This window comes from Papaver somniferum, chromosome 2, assembly GCF_003573695.1.
Source record: "Papaver somniferum cultivar HN1 chromosome 2, ASM357369v1, whole genome shotgun sequence".
NCBI classification, from domain to species: Eukaryota; Viridiplantae; Streptophyta; class Magnoliopsida; order Ranunculales; family Papaveraceae; genus Papaver; species Papaver somniferum.
In genome coordinates, this window is record NC_039359.1 from 69,089,157 (window position 1) to 69,111,152 (window position 21,996).

Genomic DNA, 21,996 nt, shown 5'->3' on the forward strand with positions numbered 1-21,996 from the left:
GCACAGGGTCAGTTGTAGCAATGTATGTGCAAGAACAGGGTCATTCCACTGGGACTAGGGTGTGAGTTGAAGTTTCCTAAGCTAATTCTCTGAGCAGTGAACTAATGAAGCAAAGAGTGACAGTGGCAAATGACAGTTACAATGGCAATGAGCCAAAGGCAGTGAAGTATAGAATGAAGGTACTAGGGTCTTTGAATCTACTTCTTGATCCTAAGCTAAGGCAGCATCTAATCGAATCATGTCTTGTTTCATCTCAGGAAATACTATAATGGGTGATTTATCAACTAATTTTACTAGCATACCCCTAGCATCAGCTGTCTTTCTACAGCACAGCTGATCACAGGTTTACTTGCACAACCAATTAATCTATCAACTCTAAGGCATTTGTGCACAATCCTTCTAATGTACTGAATTTTTAACCATTATCACTCACTTACCCCTAGCATCAGCTGTCTTTCTACAGCACAACTGATCACAGGCTTACTTGTTCAAATGGCTACTAGCAGTCCTAACTCATTTTTAGCACTACAAGAACAATGACATGATTACTAACTATCTTAACATACAATCAAGAGTTTCATCTAAACCCTAGCACATGATACTTAAAACATGCTGGAAATGATTAATAGCTGAAATTGAAATAATATTGACTTCAAAACATGAACTGAAAACAACTTGGAAGCACTGGCTATTCCAGGCCCCTTGGGTGAAGCTCTGGCTAGCCCAGGCATGACTTCTAACACACACCCATCATCCCTATTTATACAACAATCCAAAATTAGGGTTAACACCCTTTTCCCCAAAACAGTGAAATTAGGGTTTGGTGAAAATCAAAATTAAATCAAAATAATCCTACCTAATGTCACTGAATCTACTCAATAACACTCACCCATTCCTCTATTTCTAGTTGTAATCATCAATTCCTAAGAATCCTCAATTTGTAAAATAGGAAACGAAATTACTCACCTAACAGCTCTGATTTCTTCCCAATAGTCTCGACCCATCCTTCCTCAACGTCTTCTGCTCCTTCCCATGCTTCAATTACATCCATCTCATCAACTTATTTCACCAACTCCACAGCTAGGGATTAGAGGTGTGAAAATGGGTGAAATTAGTCGTTGAGAGGGATATAGGACGTGATATAGGGGATGGGTTTAGTTGGTAGGATCCATGATGGCTTTGGTGGTGGATGTGGTGGTGGCAGAAGGAGCAGGTGGTGGTGATGGCGACAGCGTCGCTGTGTAGAGAAGGGAGGAGAAGAAGATGGGTTCGATATTTTTGGAGTAGGGGGTGTTTGGTTGGGTTAATAGATTTGGGTTCTTGGGTGTTGAGAAGGCTCATCAAGTCTTGATGTTTGGATGGTGAAAGGCGTAGGACGAAAAGATGAAAGAATGATCCAACGGCTCGATGGAAATGGATATGAAGCGACCTTTGGATATGGGATACATCAAAACTGACGGTCTGAGATGGAGTTAGGTGCTATAGTGTTAGATAGGAACATCAAAACTCGATGCACTCTGATAGAGCGACCGTTGGATGATGGAATGGATTCAATCTGACGGTGAAGGAGAGAAACGGGTTTGGGTATTGATTTTAGGCTTAGAAAATGGGTTTGGGTTTAAACAATCTTGAGCCCACTTCTTCTTTAAGAACAATTTCTTCCTTTGTGAGCCCATTTTCATCCTTGAGTCTTCCATACCGCATTCTGCACTTCTTTTCCTCTAGAGTTTCCGCCGGCTTTCTCTGTGTCTTTGCACTTTTCCCTCCGCAACTCATCTAGTCTTTATTTATTACCAAAAAATGCAAAATTAATTAATAAAAATATTTATTCTTGAAAACAATGAAAATACAGAATATGGGATAAAATGTAGAATTAATGCACAAAAGATGAGTTAAATGCCAAGAAAAATATATAAAAAAATGCACTTTTTAGCACTCATCAGTTAGGTACCATGGTGTTTGACAGGAGCTTCGGATTTTGATGCACAATGATGAGGCGGTCGTTGGATGATGAGATGGATCCAATCTGACGGCTCTCATGGAAATGGGTAATGGAAATGGATTTGGGTAAGGGTTTTGGGCCTTGGGTATGCCAAGACCATATCTTCTTTAAGAACAATTCTTCCTCTTCAAGCCCACTTCTAATTGAACCGGCTCTTGCAAACATCATTCTTTGCTGCCTTTCTGCGGGAGTCTTTGCCGTTTCTTTGCTCTTTTCGCTACGTGAGATAACCAGGCTTTATTTAGTACCTAAAAATTCAAAATTAATTAAGAAAAGTATTTATTCTTGAAAACAACGAAAACACAGAATATGGGATAAAATGGAGCGTTAGTGCACAAAAGATGAGTTAAATGCCAATAAAAAGGTGCAAATATATACAATATTTGGCACTCATCACTTGACCAGATTAACAATCTAACTCATGGAAATTGTCATCTTACTCAAGAGATTGAAGTATTAAATGCTCAGATTTCCCACTTCTCTAAATTGTTGTATAATGCTGATTTAAGATATAAAACCTTGTAAGAACAAAATTATAGTCTTTCTATGGAGTAATGCTCCTTTCTAAAGAATGAAGCAATGTTTTCGCGTCAGTACTTAATTCTTCAGAAAATAAATGATGATCAAGGACAAGCTCTTCGCTCACTAGAAGTTCAGCACGAAGCATCATTTAAGGAATTAAATACCCAGAATGAAAAAATTATCCAAAGTAAAATAAACTTGACTGTGAAGATGAACCAGCTTCAAGAACAGTATAATCAATTGAAGCATTCTTATGATGTCCTTAAGAAAAAGAATAATTCCCTCTCTGCTGATGAAAAGAAGATTGGCTCCCGCCTAATGGTTTAGTTGGTGAAGGTAGTCAGCTAGAGTTGACTGCCTTATTTTACTTGCCTTTTTTATTTATTTCTTTGGACTTTGTTAATGCGAATTTTTTTCCCAGATTATGATTCTATATTACTCTTTGCAGGTTCCGAAAAGTTGAAACAATCCAATATTTCGCAATTGAGATCTGACTTAGCTAAAGTTCGCAAAGATCGTACGAACCTGGATATATCCACTAGTGGAAAAGGGATGTTTTACCACCCACATCAGAGACCCTCGGTAACCGTAGTTGGGCCGTTGACCATTAAAAACCGTCTCTGATATTGTAAAAAACCGGAAAATTTTTGGGAGCTTAAATAGCCGTCTCTGAATAACAAAATTTATTTACCATTTTACCCCTCTTGGAGCTCCGATTCAGAGACACCCGACCGTGAGCTGCAGTTCTGATAGTTTTGTTGAGCGGGAAAATTTGCCGCCATTTCCCACGGTCAGGATCTTTCTAACCTATGAACGGTTGGATATCAACTTCGTTTTTATCGACCCTATATAAATCCCCTCGCATTTCTCTCTCTCTTTACGTCTCCTTCCCTAACCTAGCCGCAGCAGAAAAACCCACCTCTCTGAAACCTTTCACCATGAATCAGAACTCCACCATTAAGTTTATCTAATTATCGAATAGAAACTCGATTAACCTTCTACGTCTGTGAATTTAGTGCTTTTATGGTTTGATTTTCTAAACAAAATCAGGTATAGTAATTAGGGTTTGAATTTGAGGTTTGAATTTTTTATTTTCTTTTAACTTGTTTTGCTATTTGGTTGATTATTTTCAGTGGGTTCTAATTATTATCCTTTTTTTTTTGTAGATTTCAGTTTGATCTTCAATAGCTTAAGCTGCAGGAAGATCTTTACAGGTATAATGATTTTGGTCTCTCATCTATTATATTTTGCAAGGATAAGCTATGAATCACCCCATCTATCTAAAACCTGCCTAAAATGATGTTGTATGGGGAAAATTTACCAACTTGTACCTACAAATATAATCAATTTTAAGAATAGAAATCGGCATTAAGGCAGGTTGCTAACCTCTGACCTTTCCCACAGTCCAAATAGCTAACACAATTGCATGAAATGATGCTTGTATGTCAACAAACCATCGAGCCTGACTTATATCTTCAATTAAGGTCCTTGGTGTAGCTTAATTGCTGTAGCCCAACCTCTAACTTTAGCATTACTTTTAGTTCTTAACTTTATGCTCCAATTGCTGAAATTATTGATTTAGGTATGGAAGTCTAAAATGTAAATATTACAAACATGATTACTGAAACTGGTATTGGGATATTAGTTGGCTTAGTTTGTTTAATCCAAGTTGACTAAGATTTTGTGTTATGTTGTCATGTATACAGATATACAGATATGAGAATTCATGTTGGAGGTACCAGCCGATTCCGTTATGCAAGTACTAGGTCTGCTAGTACTAGGTCGCCAAGTACTACTCCTACCTCAAATGAAGTTAACTGGCCGAGGGGTTTGCTCGATTCACAATGCTCTCCATCAACTGATGATGCAAACACAACTGCAACTCCAAGTGTAGGGAGTCGACCTGTGTCTTCGTCACATGGTGACCATTCTCCAATCCAAGGTAATGGAAATCAACCTGAAGTACATGAATGGCATGAGACTTTTCATCAGGAAGATGATGATCCTGGCGAAACCGAGGAAAACATGAACGGTATAATATACAACTCTGTTTTTTCAGTTTCCTTTATGTGATATGTTATGTTATAAATTAACATCTAAATTGTTGTGTTTTCAGTAGATGATCAACTTCCAGAAATCTCATTCAATTCCTTGGGCCAACTAATAGAAGATATTTCTAAGCCATATGCTTCCATACTTGGGGTGATAGATAGGAGTGTCGTCTCACCACATTATGAGGATTGGAGGATAGTAACTTCGGAATATAAGGAAGAAATTTGGAGGAGCCTTAAGAATGAGTACAAGGTACCTGAAATCATCAAGGTGAAGGCTTTAAGGATGGAAAATAAGTCATGGAAAAACAGAAAGACTAAACTAAGAAATTGAAGTGATAAGTTTGATACTATTGCTGTGAAAAATCACAATCGACCTGTAGGTGTTAGGAGAGAGCATTGGGAAGCCTTTGTTGATATGTATGCTACTGCCAAGGATCAGAAACTAAGGGAAATAGAGAAGGAATCAAGAAAGCAAGTGAAAGTTCTGCATACTACTGGAAAGGATGCATTGCTCGTCGTCGACATGTGATGGAGCAACAAAGTCCAACCGGCAGTGTTTCAAGATCTGCTGCATACTTGGCAACCCATGTTTACAAATAAATCCCTCAAGAAGAACTTGATTTAATGGACCCGGATTGTTATGAAATAAAATGCAAAGAATATGTTGCAAGTCCTGTGGTTTTTCTTTGTTGGTTTTTGATTGACTTGCATATATTTGTTTTCTTTGAAATTTGTTTTCCACTTACGTATCATATGAGTAACTTTCCAGGAAAAGATAAGGGAATTGAACGAAACTGAGCAGTATAAAGAGGAAACCATTTGGACAAAGATGCAGTTGCCACGGTGGGTGCATATGATTTCGTATTGCAGTTTGCAAAAAAAAAAAAAACTTGTCAGTTGCTAGATAAATGATTTTTTTTTACTTCCTCGTAGGTGCATGGAAAAGATGATAGAGGCTTTGTTCGAGGAATGGGAGGTGGGATATCAAAGACTGAACTGATTGCTTCTACAGTTCCTAGGGAGAAGTTACGCCAACAGGTGCTGAAGACTAGAGCTGTGGAAGATCGTGTTCATACTCTTGAGGTCACTGTTGAGACACTAATGGCTGGTTTAAGCTGCAATCCTAGCACCAGCAATGCTAGTGCTCAGGTAGAATTCTATAACTACTTGATGATCAATTGCATTAGTTTCTTTTTGATTGATTGTTGTTTTCAAGAACGTTTTTTCAATACTGTTTTGAAATGTCATGTTTGATTAAATAATAGTGAATTAGAATCTTATACTAGGTTTTCACAATTAGTCTTTGTTTCTCTTATGATTTGTTTGTCTTCTTTCTAAATGTGAACTAGAATCTTATACTAGTAAATGTGGAATATTATACCAGGTTTTCACAATTAATAGTGAACTAGAATCTTACTGGTTCATTAAGATTCTTTGTGTTCGGTAACTCTTTATTTGAGTAAGATTCACATACCTTCAAAATTTCATGGAAATCAATGCCAGAAATATTGAGAAAGAAGTTATTCGCAAGGCTCATGTTAATGCTCAGACTCTAGTTAACCAAATCCTTCTGAGCAACTCTCTTTCTCCAGTAACTGTCCCTCCACTTAATATAAGTGAGGACGAGAAGTATCCTGAGCCAGATAGTGACTATGAATTTGTAAGCGATGATGAAAAAGATCATGAAGATGATAATGATGTTTCCTTTTCAGAGGATCAACTCGAGAAGGAAAAATATGGCAACGTGGACTCTTTTGATAAGACTGATGCTGAAGTTAAGGACCCGAATCCAAGCCACAAGATTGATGCTGAAAAGTCTTTGGTTGGACAAGATGTACCTTCTGACAATGCTTAGTCTTCTTATTTTTTAACTATCCTAATTCCCCTCTTATATTTTGATACACTTTGAACTTGTTTCTTGACAAGAAAGATAATATCTTTTATTTCCATAATTGCCTCTTATTATATTTCTTGTAACAAACAAGTGTGCGAATTTATTTATCCTGTTATCTTTCTCGGATTCCCTGCAAAACAACATTAGTTTATGTATAACTTTTCTCGTGAGGTCTTATTTTTCCTTCCTAAGTAAAGGTCTTATTTTTCCTTAATTTATATTTTATTTCTGTGCGACGAGATCGCAGGCGGTCATTACACTTAAATGTAAAGATCCATTGATCTCGCCTTATCATATTCTTGTATTACTACCTATGCATGTTTTTTATGTGTGTAAATATGACAATCCTTAATACTCCAATGAGTAAAAAGCCTCATGACATTTACGTCTTTTGACACAATTCAGCTCCCTAATGGAGGGTGCCGTCCTTATATTCCCCCTGGCTGCCTCTTCAAGGAAGCTTACCTCTACCGGGTTAAGGTTAGCTCCTTCCATACTGTAATACAATAACCAGTTGATTTTGAAGTCTCTTATCCCTCCACCGATAAGTTTTATGGTTACGAGACCGCACCCTAAGTGGGGTTTCTTCGGACCGAGTGCATCATAGTCAGGACTTGTCAAGAGTGGCAAGGTACGCTCCAGACGCCCCAGGCACTCTTGACTCAACCGAGTACCTCGGCGCCCTGATCGAGTTTCTTCACTCCTTAGGAAATATCTTATTACCCCAATATTTCGATTTAGGTGTCTCTCCTGGATGGGCATTTTCATTTTTCTCACCCCAAATCTCCATAACTCAAGTTCCAAGGTCGATGTAGCTTTCCCTTGAGTCATGCTTACCAGGTTTTCCCCGACTATGACGTGCAATAGGTCTTACTTTTTGCCTATTGCATTTATGCGAACTAGGTTGCACGCTACATTCGGATGCCTAGCCTCCCTAGTTAGAGTTTTTATTTCTGTTGCCTTCTATTAAGGTCTTATTTCAAGGTCTTACATTTGCCTTTTTCTGATGAAAGAATTTCTTGAGAATGAGCGAAATCTTCAAACTAATTCATTGACTTGAATATTACATCCATGTTCAAAAATCTGATCTTTCATTCATAACTTCACTTTCTTTTCATCTGTGCGATTTGTATCGCAAGTATTCATGGATAATACTTCTTCAAATATAACCTATTCCAAGGACGATCTAATATGCATCCTACATTTATTCCTTCAGGATCCCTCAACTCATAAGCTCCATTTCCAACAATTCTTTTTATTATATATGGTACGTCCCACTTCTTTTCCAACTTCCCATCTCCTCCTTTCTGATAAACCAGTATTTCGCGCAACACCAATTCTCCTGGTTAAAATTCTCTTATATTAACTCTTTTATTGTATTCTCGAGCTAATCTTCTTTGATAATTTTCCATATGTTGCAGCGCGACCTCTCTAGCTTCTTCCAGATCATCAAGTTTTGTTAAAAATTAAATCCGCACTTAGATTCTTCTCCCAAGATTCTTTCTTTGTTGTAGGGATAATGACCTCTGTTGGTAACACTGCTTCTACCCCATATGTCAAAAAGAAAGGTGACATTCCTTTTTCTTCTCCCACTGTTGTTACGTATGCCCATACTACATTATGTACTTGTTCGCACCACCCTTTATTGTGTCCTTCCAACTTCTTGTTCAATATGTCTGCGATTGTTTTATTGGTTGCTTCTACCTGTCCATTACTCTGTGGGTATAGAGGGGTAGACTTTCCACTTTGAATTTTGAATTCATTGACTAACATCTCTATATTCTCTCCCTCAATTTTCTTTCCATTATCAGATACTAACTGTGAAGGGATGTCAAATCTACATATGATATTCTCAAAAATAAACGTGAATATGTCTTTATCACGAATATGTTGAACTGCTTTTACTTCTGCCCACTTTGTGAAGTAGTCTGTTGTGACGATTAAATATATATCTTCTTTGTCCTGTACCTGGTATAAATGGGTCCACAATATCAATTCCCCATTTTCCAAATGGCCATGAATTTGCTGACGTATTTATCATTGGTCCAGGTGCGTGTATTTTCTTCCCATGACGTTGACACTCTTCGCATGGCCTTGATACTTGTTTTGCATCTTCATGCATGTATGGCCAATAATATCCTTGTATCTTTTCTCTATATGCGAGTGACCTTCCTCCGGTATGGTTTCCAGCATCCCCATAATGTAATGCATTTAAGATTTCCATTCCTTCTTTTCGCGTAAGACATCTGAGCAAAGGTCCAAGAAATGATCTTTTATATAGAATACCCTCCCTTAATTCATAATTCGTCGCACGACTTTTTAGCTTGTATGCTTCTGACCTTTTTCTTGGTACTTCTCCCTTGTCTAGATATAAATGAATCTCAGTTCTCCAATCTTTGTCTTAGTTCACTTGTTCTTCTTCCTTGTCTTCTACTATCATCATATCTTTTTCTATTTCTTCTTCTTTCTTTATAGATGTTAAAAAGAGTGTGTGTATCCTTATGTCTCGCGCAACTGGATCCACTAACATGGAAGGTATGAAATCCAATGCATCTGTGAACCTATTGTCCTTTCTGCCTATGCGTCTCCAACTTATTTTTGGAATTCGTGCTGCTAATTCCATGACCAACTTTTTGTATTTCTGTAAAGATGGTTCATTTGTACTATATGTACCTTCTATATGACGAATTACCAATTGTGAGTCACTAGTTATTCACGCATCTTCTATCTCCATTTCAATTGCTAACTTCAATGCATGTACGATTGCCTCATACTCAGTTTCATTATTTGTGGATGCGAACTCTAATCTGAATGAGTAAGCCATTCGCGCTCCTGTTGGTGACATGAATACAATACCAATTCCATTTCCTTCTATATTTGACGATCCATCTACTAGTATTTCCCATCTGTTTGAATTACGATCTGTCAATAAATCTCTCAAATTCCCGTGCTCTTCATCTACGTCCAATGTCCATCATATCTTCTACATATTCATCCTCTTCCAATGGAAATTCGGCTAGGAACTCTGCGATAACTTGTGATTTAGGTGAAGATAATACTTTATAACTAATCTCAAAGTTCCCCACTTGTGCATTCCATCTTTCAATTCTCCCTAATCTTTTTGAGTTCTTCATTGCAGGCTTAATTGGCACTTTGGTGAACACCTTAATCTTATGAGCCTGGAAGTATATGCGAAGCTTGAAGGCTGCATAAACCAGCGCGAGAATTAATTTTTCAATCTTGGAATAGTTTTTTCTGCATAGTTGAACGTTTTACTTATATAATATATAGGCTTTTATACTCCTTGATCCGAACGTAATAAAACAAAACTTAGTGCATATGGTGTTGATGCCAAATCCTCTCCTGGCTTCGCTTTCTGCATAATGGATAGATTCATCAAATAATTTTTTTATATGTTGCAGAGCTTTGTCGCATTCCTCTGTCCATTCAAATTTTGTTCCTTTCTTTAATATATTGAAAAAGTGTTTGCATTTATCAGAAGAACGAGAAATAAATCTCCCCAGCGAAGCTATCAATCCATTTAATTTCTGAACATCTTTTACCGTCGCAGGAGGTGGCATATCTCGCACTGCTTTTACCTTTTCAGGATCAACTTCAATTCCTTCCCTGGATACTATGTAACCCAAAAAATTTCCCGATGACACTCCGAAGACACATTTTTCTGGGTTTACCTTGATATTAAACTTTTGCATCTGTTCGAATATTTATTTCAAATTATCCACATGATACTCTGCTTCTTTACTCTTTACAAGCATATCATCTACATAGACTTCCAATGTTGTATGTATCCACTTCGCAAACACTTTCTATACCATTCTCTGATACGTCGCACCCGCATTTTTTCAATCCAAATGGCAATTTTCGTATAATCCTCTTGGTGCGAAAAAGGAAGTATGTTCTTGGTCTTCTTCAGCCAAAGGAATTTGATTATAACCTTTATATCCATCCAACAACGAGAGTCTGTCATTTCCTGATGTTGATTCTACCATCTGCGGGATGTCTGGAAAATGAGAACTGTCTTTCGGGCATGCTTTATTTAAGTCACTGAAGTCTATACAAATCCTGATCCCCTTATTTTTCTTTGGCACCACGACCATGTTTGCTATCCATTCCGGATATTTTGTTGGTCTTATAATCCCTGCCTCTAACAGTTTTTGTAACTCTGCTTCTATTTGAGGATGATATGTTGTTGCGATCTTCCTTATTCTTTGCTTAAATGGTTTTGCATTCTTTTTAGTATCCAATTTATGGCATGCAACAGACGGATCTATTCCTGGCATCTCCTCCATACCCCATGTGAAGATGTCACTATACTCTCGCAAGATATTTATTGTTCTTTCTTCTTCTTTTTTATCCATTTTGGTTCCTATTTTTAATATTTTTGGTTCTTTGTGCCAACATTTATTTCTTTTGTTGGTTCTGAAGTAGTGAAATTCTCTCTTGGTTCTCCCATTGGTGTTGACTCCTTAATCTCTTGAATTGGTTCACCTTCCTTCTCTGGTATCTCGCTTGGTATTCCTTTTCCTTCATTCTCTCTAATCATGTATATCCGAAACTCTTCTTCCTTCTTTAACTCCTTCACTTTTCTCAAGCGATCCTTTCGCTTCTTTGCACGTACTTCATAATTTCTTACATCTACTTGGTTGCAAATCTTTCACTACACCATTTTTCCAGGATTAGCAACGGATACACGCTGTTGCAAAAGGGACTTGCAACATCAGCCAGCCGTTGCGAAACTGGCGTTGCATATTTTTCGCAACAGCTTCTAGGCCTTGCGAAATTTTTCGCAACGGTTTCCGGTTCACCCATGTGTTTTTTCTGGCTTTGCAACGGTTTTGGCTGTTGCGAATTTGTTTATCAACTGTTGGCTGCTGTTGCTATATTTTTGTCGCAACAGCTTCAAGCAGTTGCGAAATTTGGAACAAAAAAAACTTAGACCGGACCATCTTAATCGGACAGGATAGTTTTATTCTGGTTCTAAATTTAGTAATTGTTTACTGCCGTTGCTAAAGTTTTGCAACAACAAAGAAAAAGGTCAAGTCAATCATTGGTTGACCTAGTCAAGAGTTCCTTGGAAGGCCAATTTCAGGCCAAAATAGTGAACACATATATGTAACTTATTCAGAGAGACATTAACTGCCTTTTAACCAAAGAAGCGTTCCATTTTCATGCCAAATTACCCGCATATTCAGGCATATATTTCAGGCCAAAATATATAAAACACATCAACATAACTCATTAAGAGATATTAAGTGGGTTTGAAAAAAAGAAGTATTCTATTTGAACAAGCCACAAAAAGAACTTAGGCACAATGAATAATAAACAAAGGGAGAATGACACGTTGCTCACTTTGGTGGTTAGCAAACTTCTCAATATACTAGTTGTGTGTTCTGCAGTATCCAAGGTGAGATTTGCAACCTGCAAGCAGACAAATAGAAGAACATCATATATAATTTGAAGTCAAAGACATGCAAAACAAGAAGAAGAGAGCAGTAAAAGTAAAGAACCAAATATACTTCAACGCCTAAGACAGACACAATGCAACAAAGATTGTTTAATGACTATAATAATATAATCCGTGTACCTTATCCCTACACTTTTGGCTTCCTGTTTCATGTTCTTTGTGATTTTCCCATCAGGATCTGCAGTGACAAGCAATTGACATACTCATCAAAATGAAGTACCAAAAAACTTGTGGGATACAATTGGTACTCTGAAACTATCATATACATGGAAATCGTCCCTTTGTAAAAGAACTAGGATAGGCTAGCAAAACAATAAGGAAATTATTTTGAAGCTATGAAGGCAGTGCACCTGAAGAACGGAATTTGCTTAGTAAAAATACTTATGTGCCCTGCTATCTGTCATGGTTACTATAACAGAACGAAGCATGTTAACTACAAAAGGATGACAGGAATCAGTTAGTAGCTTTTAAGATACCTGGTTACTCGGGGTATATTTAAGATGGAAAATTGTAGTGAGCTACAACCATGTGAGACAACCAATCGGTTAATAGCATTCACGCTCATACCTGAAACCACAGAAGATACTTGACAAGCCCATGTTGTGCAACATACACTCCTTTTCCATAAGTTAATCATCCCAACAGTATTGAAGTGAGAATGTGCTTCATCCTGCAAATCACAAAATGGATATAAAAACATGATAAGGTTTTCTTTTGCTGATGAAGTGCCTGAGCAAGGTGCTGAAACTACAAAACCACAAAACCATTAAAGAAGGGTATCCGAGGGTTTTTCCCTCTCTTTTTTTATGTGTACTGACGTACTCTACAAAAAAAAAAAATCAAAATCCCCAAATTTGTATAAATAGTCAATACACTGCCGCGATGCCTCAACAAGTATATCAATCTGTCCATCAGTACACTTCAAGCCCTTTTTTCCGAATATACCAAGAATTGCAAGAAGTTCAGTAAGATCTCTTTCATAGCAAAAAATTCCTGCATATACCGAGGAGGATCCACAAGTTACGCGAGTAAATGACAGCAACAAGTTGTTTTTCATGACCACCAAAAACTATGAAGGTAAAGAAAATTACAATAGCTATCGACTTAACATTAATTCCAGAGGACTTTCAAAAGTGACAAGCTATGAATGAAAATGAGCACAAAATGACTTCTGACCTCTCCAACATTACTTAGTGCACAAACATTACTTCTGACCTCTCCAAAATGACTTCTGACCTCTCCAACATTACTTAGTGCACAAAGAAGCGTTCCAGCGTTGACAAGCACGTCACCAAGAAGGGGAGCCGACCCACCTGAAAGCGATTTCAATTAGTACATGTACAACTGTACAAACAATATTGTTTAACACGATTTCAATCATTGAAGTCTATATAAATCCATTCACTTGCTCACTTAATCAGCTGGATTGAACTAAGAAAAGCAATTAACTGATGAGCCACTACCGTCCGAATCCGACAAAAGCATCAAACAAAGACCAACCACACATATAGATGCACCAAAGAACTGACATAGACTATACAGTATATAGTCCTTTGAATATCCATGTTAAGATCATAACCTATGGTGTTGTCTAGCAATCCATGTGACACTCATAATCGACGAATACTGATATGCCTTGATCGCTACAAATCAAACCACATTCCAAATTTAGTACCAAGGATAATACACACCCAAATTTTAATTTTGCTACTTGATTCTACCAGTAAAATGTAGATTCTTCAGCTACTTACCAAGGTACCTAGACTTGGTTTCACATGAAACATATTCAAAGATTCTTTTTTCCCCAGAAACATCTGCAATATTAACTAATCAAACACATCAATAAGGAGATTAAAAGAGATAGAAGAGAAATGGTTTGTTGGTATTTACAGCTGAGTGTTCTATTCTTCCCTATACCATTTTATCCAAACCCAATCAACAAAATAAAAATCTCAATACCTTATTCATTTGTTCTACAATGAAAATATAGAAGAATCTGAAACTTTTCTTAATCTGTTTCAAACAATCGAACACCTTTAATATTTAATCGTTCATCCCTGTTATCAATGGCAGACAACAAACTTTGTTTAACTTATTTCATGGTTTAAAATTAGCCCAAAATTGAAACTGACTTACCCATCCTGCTATGTCCTTCTGAACCTAGAAACATGTCCTAACACTTCTAAACATAAGCCCTAATTTGTTAACAATCAAATACCCAAAAAATATGAACATCATGATTTCACAAGCAAAACTAGACAATTCATACAATTACAAACCCAACTACTTCAATTACATCCACCACAAATCATTATAAACTCAAATTACTTCAATTATCCACCACTTATAAACCCAATTTACTTCAAGTACAGTCAAAACAGCAAAAGTAACCCAAAATTTGAACCCTAAAAAATCATTTTTTACTAATAAACCCAGAAATAAACCCTAGAACAAAACCACCGTGTAGACTCTTCAATTAAGATTCTTCTTCTTTTAAATCGACCTAAAACTCCACCGAAACAATTGTAAACCCTAACTTCAAAATCAAACCCTAACTTTTCCTATAGAAAATCAAGCACGAAAAGAAAATGTTAAGCCAACTCCTGAAGACTCTGCTAGAAAGACTGCACACCAAGTCTCTTGACCTAGTTTTGTGTCAGATTCTAAAGCCTACATTTTTGGCATAATCAGTCTTTGATTCTTTTACCAAATCTGTAACAGATTATTTGAAAGTGTTTAATATAAATTGAACCACTCTCTGCACATAGTTTGTGTGGAAGTATTCACCAAAAACTCTTTTCTAACTTGGTATCAGCCTGATCCAAGCCATCTTCCGCTCAAAACACCAAAACAATTCATGGCAGAAACAACAAATACCCTAAGACAAGTGCAGATTCATCACCTTGTCACATTAAAACACACAGAAACAAATCATATCCTCTGGAAGGCACAGTTCAAACCAATCTTAAAAGGCTATGATCTAAGTGGATTTGTAGATGGAACAAAACAAGTTCCTGCAAAGACGTTACCTGAAAGTGAAGATATAAATCCTGCGTATACAGCTTATGAGCATCAGGATTCTCTCATAGTTGGATGGCTCAATTCAACTCTGACACATGAAGTTTTAAGTAATGTAGCTCACCTAACAACTGCTAAGGATGTCTGGGATAAACTAGAATCCGAATATGCCCCAAAAACTTTTCATCATCAGATGAATCTGAAAAAGCAGCTGCACAACATGTCAAAAGGTAACAAAACTCTCAAAACCTATTTGAATGATGCTAAACAACAAATGAAAAGAATCTGGCTGTGCTGTGCTGTAACAACAAATGAAAAGAAACAAGCCATTAGTAATGGCCTTAACCAAAGCTATGATCCTATTGTCACTGCTTTAAGCACTATTGAGGATATGCCCATAGATACCTTTTACTCTCATATGAACACCTATGACATGCGCCAAGAGTCTCAGTTGTCATCACTGCAGTCTCCAGTAGCAAATGTAGCTGTCACAAACTTTCCCTCTACAAGCAGTGGTGATCAACGGAAGAATCAAGTCCAAAAAAAATATCAATATTCCAACAATCATATGAATGCTCGTCAGCAGCAGAATCAGAGACCTCCTCAGTTCGTTGACAAGTGCCAGATCTGTAAGAAGAAGGGCCATCTTGGTGACAGATGTTGGTTTCGCTACGACAAACCAACAACCGGCGTCCAGCGCAGGCCTATATTTCTTTACCTGGAGACCATTTTGGGAATCAGTGGGTGACAGACTCTGGTGCAACTCACCATCTCACTTCTGATATGAGAAATCTGTCCATTCCTCATGAATACAATGGCACTGAGCAGGTTCATGTAGACAATGGTAATGCACTGGAAATCTCCAATGTTGGTAATGCATCTTTTACGCTTAATTCTCGAACTTTTGCATTGAATCATATTTATCATTTTCCTATAATCAAGACAAACTTGTTGTCTGTATCACAATTATGTAGAGACAATAATGTTTATTTTGAGTTTCATGCTGGTTTCTTTGTTGTAAAGGACAAGCGCACGGGGATAATGCTGCTGAGAGGGTTTAACAAGAATGGTCTTTATATGTTTGAAGGGGTAGATTTGATTCAGCACTCAATAAAACCTGAAGCTATGGTGACCTATACACTTCCTCTTTGGCACCAGCGACTAGGACATCCAATGATTAGCACTGTGTCCAAAATATGTCGTCAATTTTCACTTCCAGTAACCAATAAAAACTTTGACTTCTGTCATTCTTTCCATGTGAGTAAAAGCAAGAAGTTATCTTTTTCTTTGAGTAAAACAGTTTATAATAAGCCGTTGAGATTAATTGTTTCAGATATATGGGTCTCACCCTCCTTATCAAGAACTGGTTTTCGTTATTACATTTTGTTTATGGATGTCTATTCTCACTATACATGGATATTTCCCCTAGTTCTAAGGTCTGATGCATTACATACTTTTATTCTCTTTCGCAAACAAGTTGAGAATCTCACTTGTGATAAGATAAAAAAAATTCAATCTGATAATGCTCTTGAGTATCAAAAATTTACTTCCTATTTAAATGAGTCTGGCATTCAGCATCGTTTTTCATGTCCTCACACTTCACCTCAGAATGGTTTGGCAGAACGAAGAATCAGACATGTGACAGAGTCTGGTTTGGCCTTACTGTTTCATGCTCATATGCCTAGGTCTTTTTGGGCAGATGCTTTTGTTACTGCATGTTATCTTATAAACCGGCTACCAAATTCAGTGTCAATCTCGAAAACACCATTAGAACTGTTGTTCAACAAACTACGAGACTATTCCTTCTTGAAAGTTTTTGGCTGTCTTGCATATCCTTGCTTCAGGAAATATAATAAATATAAACTAGAACCTAGGTCAACTCAATGTGTTTTTATAGGCTACAACAATGCACATAAGGGGTACATGTGTTTAGACAGAGAAACAAACAGAATCTATATCTCTAGACATGTGCGCTTTGAGGAATCTACATTCCCATTCTTGCCTCTCAAGCATTAATCCCCAGTTCCAAATCCAGGTATTGTACAATCCAGCACAAGTATTTTCTCTAAGAATCCATTTGTAATAGGAAATACTACTGTAATTCAGGGTAATGCTTCACAGCCTAATGCCGCACATACATCAGACAACCTGCATCTTTCAGCATCGGCCTCAGAAAGTTTGGCTTACTCTGATGCAACCATCTCCTCTGTGGCTAGTCCAGCAATTTCAACTTCTGCACCTGCTTCAACTCTGCCAGCTACATCTGTACCTATACATGATGAAGTCCAAAGTACAATATCCCATCCAATGGTCACAAGTGCAAAAGCCGGTATACACAAGCCTATTCAAAAAATGTGATTGACTGCATCCAAGCATCTTCTGCTTGATGACGATTTCATGGAGCCAACTTGTTTCTCGGCAGCAAGGAAAATTCCAGAATGGCGGGATGCAATGGATGTTCAGATCAATGCATTAATTAAAAATGGCACATACTCTCTGGTGAAATATGAAAAAGGTATGAATGTGGTGGGATCCAAATGGGTGTATCGAGTTAAACAGAATCCATACGGTTCAATCAACAAGAGAAAGGCACGTCTAGTTGCCAAGGGTTATAACCAACAGCTAGGAATTGACTATGGTGAAACTTTTTCACCAGTGGTAAAGCCTTGCACTATTCGCCTTGTGCTGTCAATTGCTGTAATGCATAACTGGTATATCGAACAGCTGGATGTGGAGAACGCCTTTCTGCATGGAGATCTGGAAGAGGATGTGTATATGCAGCAGCCTCAGGGGTATGTAGATGAGAAGCATCCAACCCATGTCTGCAAGCTGCACAAATCACTCTATGGCCTTAAACAGGCGCCTAGAGCGTGGTTTTCAAAACTAAGCAACTACCTGGTCAAGTTGGGGTTTAAGGGTTCAATAGCTGACACTTCTCTCTTCATCCGTCAAACGCAGGATTCCACATTGTACGTTTTGGTTTACGTTGATGACATAATAGTAACCGGTTCACATTCAGTTGAGATCTCTGGCTTAATTGAAGATCTCAGTGTTGTGTTTGCACTAAAGGATTTGGGTGATCTTTCTTTCTTTTTGGGGGTTGAAATCCTAAGGCAGGGTTCTGAACTGATTCTATCACATCGTAAGTATGTTGCAGACCTTCTGCGCAAGACAAAGCTAGATTGGGTAAAGCCGGTAAACACACCTCTGGCAGTGAATGTGAAAATTCAGAAGCAAGGTTCAAAAAGGTTTCATGATTCAACTTTGTGTCGCAGTGTTGTGGGTGCACTGCAATATCTGCACTTAACGCGACCTGATATTTCTGTGGAGTTAACAAGGTCTGTCAATACCTGCATGACCCATTTGAGGAACATTGGGAATTGGTCAAAAGGATTATTCGTTATCTTAAAAATACAGTGAACTATGATCTGCATATTCGTTCTTCCTCAGAATTCTCTTTGCAGGCATACTCTGATGCAGACTGGGCTGGAAGTTTGGATGACAGACGCTCAACTAGTGGATATTGTGTTTATTTTGGAGGAAACTTGATCTCTTGGAGTGCACGCAAGCAAAAGACAGTGTCAAAGTCCAGTACTGAAGCAGAATATAGAGGAATTGCAATAGCTACTTCAGAGATAATCTGGATCCAATCCTTGCTGCGGGAGCTTGGTTTCACAATTTCACCTCCATTGCTCTGGTGTGATAATTTAGGAGCCACGTACTTAACTTCAAATCCCATTTTCCATGCCCGCACAAAGCACATTGAGATTGACTATCATTTTGTCCGTGAACGTGTGGCTACTGGTCTACTTCATGTCAAGTTCATCAGTTCACGGGACCAAATTGCTGACATCTTTACTAAGGGGCTTCCATCGCCGAGATTTCATATTCTACGTAGCAAGTTGCAACTTCGCGAGCTGCAGTTCAACTTGAGGGGAGGTGTTAAGCCAACTCCTGAAGACTCTGCTAGAAAGACTGCACACCAAGTCTCTTGACCTAGTTTTGTGTCAGATTCTAAAGCCTACATTTTTGGCATACTCAGTCTTTGATTCTTTTACCAAATCTGTAACAGATTATTTGATAGTGTTTAATATAAATTGAACCGCTCTCTGCACATAGTTTGTGTGGAAGTATTCACCAAAAACTCTTTTCTAACTGAAAATAATGGTGGTTTTTCAAGAGAAGGACTGAAGAACAATATAATCAAGAAAAAGATTTCTCTCGAAGATTTATTGGTGGTTGGTTATCTGAAGAGAAAATGGTTTTCAGAGAAAAATCGAAGATAAAATGGTTTGCGTTTAATGGGTTTCTCATGGTGGTGGTGTTTCGGCGATAGCAGAACTGAGAGTCGTGATTTTTTTTTTTTTTGAAGCAGAGACTGAAATGGAGTGAAGGTGAGGGAGAAGGAGAAAGATGGATTAGAGTGATAGAGGCGAAGTGTTCTCTCGTTTGGGATAAATATAAGGTTTAGGTGAGATATTTGATCAAACCGTCCAAATATTTCATAGAAAATCTTAACCGTAAAAAATAGTGTTTCCAACCACTCAAACTCGTCGCAATGTGGAATTCTAGTGTTACTTTGCACACAAACAGGAAGCACATGTGGTATGGTCAGCAGTTGTGAATTGCAACATGGCTTAAAAATTCGCAACTTTTGTCTGCAGTTACAAATTTCGTAACTCCAACAAACAGTTGCTAATATTTGAGCAGTTGAATTTAGTTGCGAATTCGCAACTGCGTAAGAGCTGTTGCACAATTTTGTTGCTAATCGGGAAAAATGGTGTAGTGTTCGCACTCATAACATCTCCTTTAATTTCGCCTATTCCGCTTGGAATTGGGAATCTAATGCATTGATGTAGTGTTGACGCTACAACCTTTATCGCGTGAACCCATGGTCTACACAATAACATGTTGTATGGTGATTCTATATCAATCACACATAATGTTATCTTCGTCTCTATTTCTCCCAACAATATTTGCATCATTATTTCTCCTTTTGGTTTTGTCACTGCTTTATTGAATCCATGCACATTGTAAGTTGGACATGTCATATCGGCATCTTTGTATCCCATGGCCTTGAACGTACGATAGAATAAGATATCAACAACACTTCTTGTATCCACCAACGTTCTATTAATCGCCCATTCCTCTGATTTCTTCATCATTTCACTGTTTTCTCTTCGCTCAGTTGTTACTGTAATTACCAACGGTTCTGTCCGTTTTAAATTTTCTTCCGGAATTTCATTTGCTGCAAACATTATCTCCGTTTTCTCCACTTTCTTTCCTTTATAATATCGTTTGTGTATTTTTCCTGTTATTCCTGCTTAAAAATCCGCATCGAAGAGTGACATTTTAGTTATAGAATTACACTGTATATTTCTACCTCTTCCTCGTATCCTCATGATTCTTACTTTCTCTATAGATTCTTTACTTTTCATCTTTATCTTCTCCAGAATTTCCAGATCTAACTTTCCAAGATTCTATAAACTAACCAATAGGATTTATCACCCCAAGCTGTTTCTAGCGCCAAAATGTAGTTGCAGGAAATCCTACAACCACATCCATACAAGAATCAATACTCTAAGAAATCATGGTGAAAATCATTCGTTTATTCATTAAGATCTTAAGTTGGATATAAGATAATACAAAGACTTAACTTGTTCTCCAAATAAAATTTCTCTCTCCTAATTTCTTGTCTAACACACTCTAAAAAATCCATTCATTACATGATAGCCCTTCCCTTTATATAGGATATTACATAATGGATGACAGCTAATAGATCCCCTACTTTCGGAATCACTGTGCGTTACAATCGCTCATGTACACTTGCTCAACTTCGCATACTTTACACTTCGCACAGTTCATCACACTTTACTCGCGACTGTGCTGACATCATCAAATACGTCATCTCAATTTTACTATGTGCGATAGTCTTCGCTCACATTAGATGATTGTTATTTCGCATACATAACGAATGTGCGATATTTCACTCCTACACTACATCGAGGCCAGAGTGGTCGGTAGAGTAGTCTCTCAGGTTATACAAGTCTCCGGTTCCGACATTGAGGTTATGGAACCGTTATTACCTTATGAGCCTTATGGATGGACTGGGTCAGCATTTAGGCGAGCGGTATTACACTTGAACTCCGATGCTCTCTTAAAAATCCAAGTTAATGTCTTCGATTGTGGTGGAATGGTTGTCTGTCTCTCTTACTCACACAAGATAGTTGATGCGTCTTCGTTCGCTAATTTTGTGAGGGATTGGGCAGCCACAGCTCGTGGTGGTTTTAGCACACATGATGATGAACTAAAGGTTGCAGCCGTTGGTAAGCCTTGTTACATGTTTTCATCCATCTTCCCACCAACAAGTTTCAACGACCACGAAGATAAAGAAACTGCAGAAGTCCAACTTGTACCAGATCGAATTTAAATACTAAGAAAAAGATTTGTTTTCAAGGATTCTAGTATAGCTAAACTTAAGGAAAAGTGCATCCATGTAAATACCAATAACGGATCAGATCATCAGTTCGATAAGCAAGAACATAACGTGCAGCAGCTACCGACACGATTTGAAGCATTAACATCCTTTATATGGATGTGCTTCATGGATGTGGATCATCAATTCATAGTAAAACAGATAGACGATACTGTCACCCCTATCACTGATGTAAATGTTGTTTCTGATCCAAAGCAGGTGCAGTATGTATCAGCATTTGCAATAAATTTGAGGACTTGGACGATTCCACCGTTGCCAGCTAATAGTTTCGGGAATATGACTGATAGTGCCATAACAAAAGTATCCCGTGACCTAACTGGTATCAACAATGGGGAAAGATTTTCATGATCAAAGCAAATACTACCCGGAGTTGGTGTCCCATATTAAGGATTTCATAAAGTTGGTTGACAATGAGCACGTGAAAGCCATGAAAAGCAACTTTGCAATCTCATGCAACCATATGAAGATGCATCAGATGTTGAAGGAAGGGACATTAAGTGATGATCATAAGACGTTTTTAATGTT

General features: G+C 37.7%; 1 long non-coding RNA gene across 1 annotated transcript; it reads right to left on the bottom strand.

Annotated features, from left to right (window-relative positions):
* Positions 1-11,798: 11,798 nt before the first annotated feature.
* On the bottom strand, positions 11,799-12,692 carry LOC113347954. The gene is made up of 4 exons (XR_003359356.1): positions 12,525-12,692; positions 12,308-12,390; positions 12,078-12,135; positions 11,799-11,911 (listed from the first exon to the last, which is right to left on the bottom strand). It is a non-coding gene; the product is annotated as an uncharacterized LOC113347954 (long non-coding RNA).
* Positions 12,693-21,996: the final 9,304 nt, after the last annotated feature.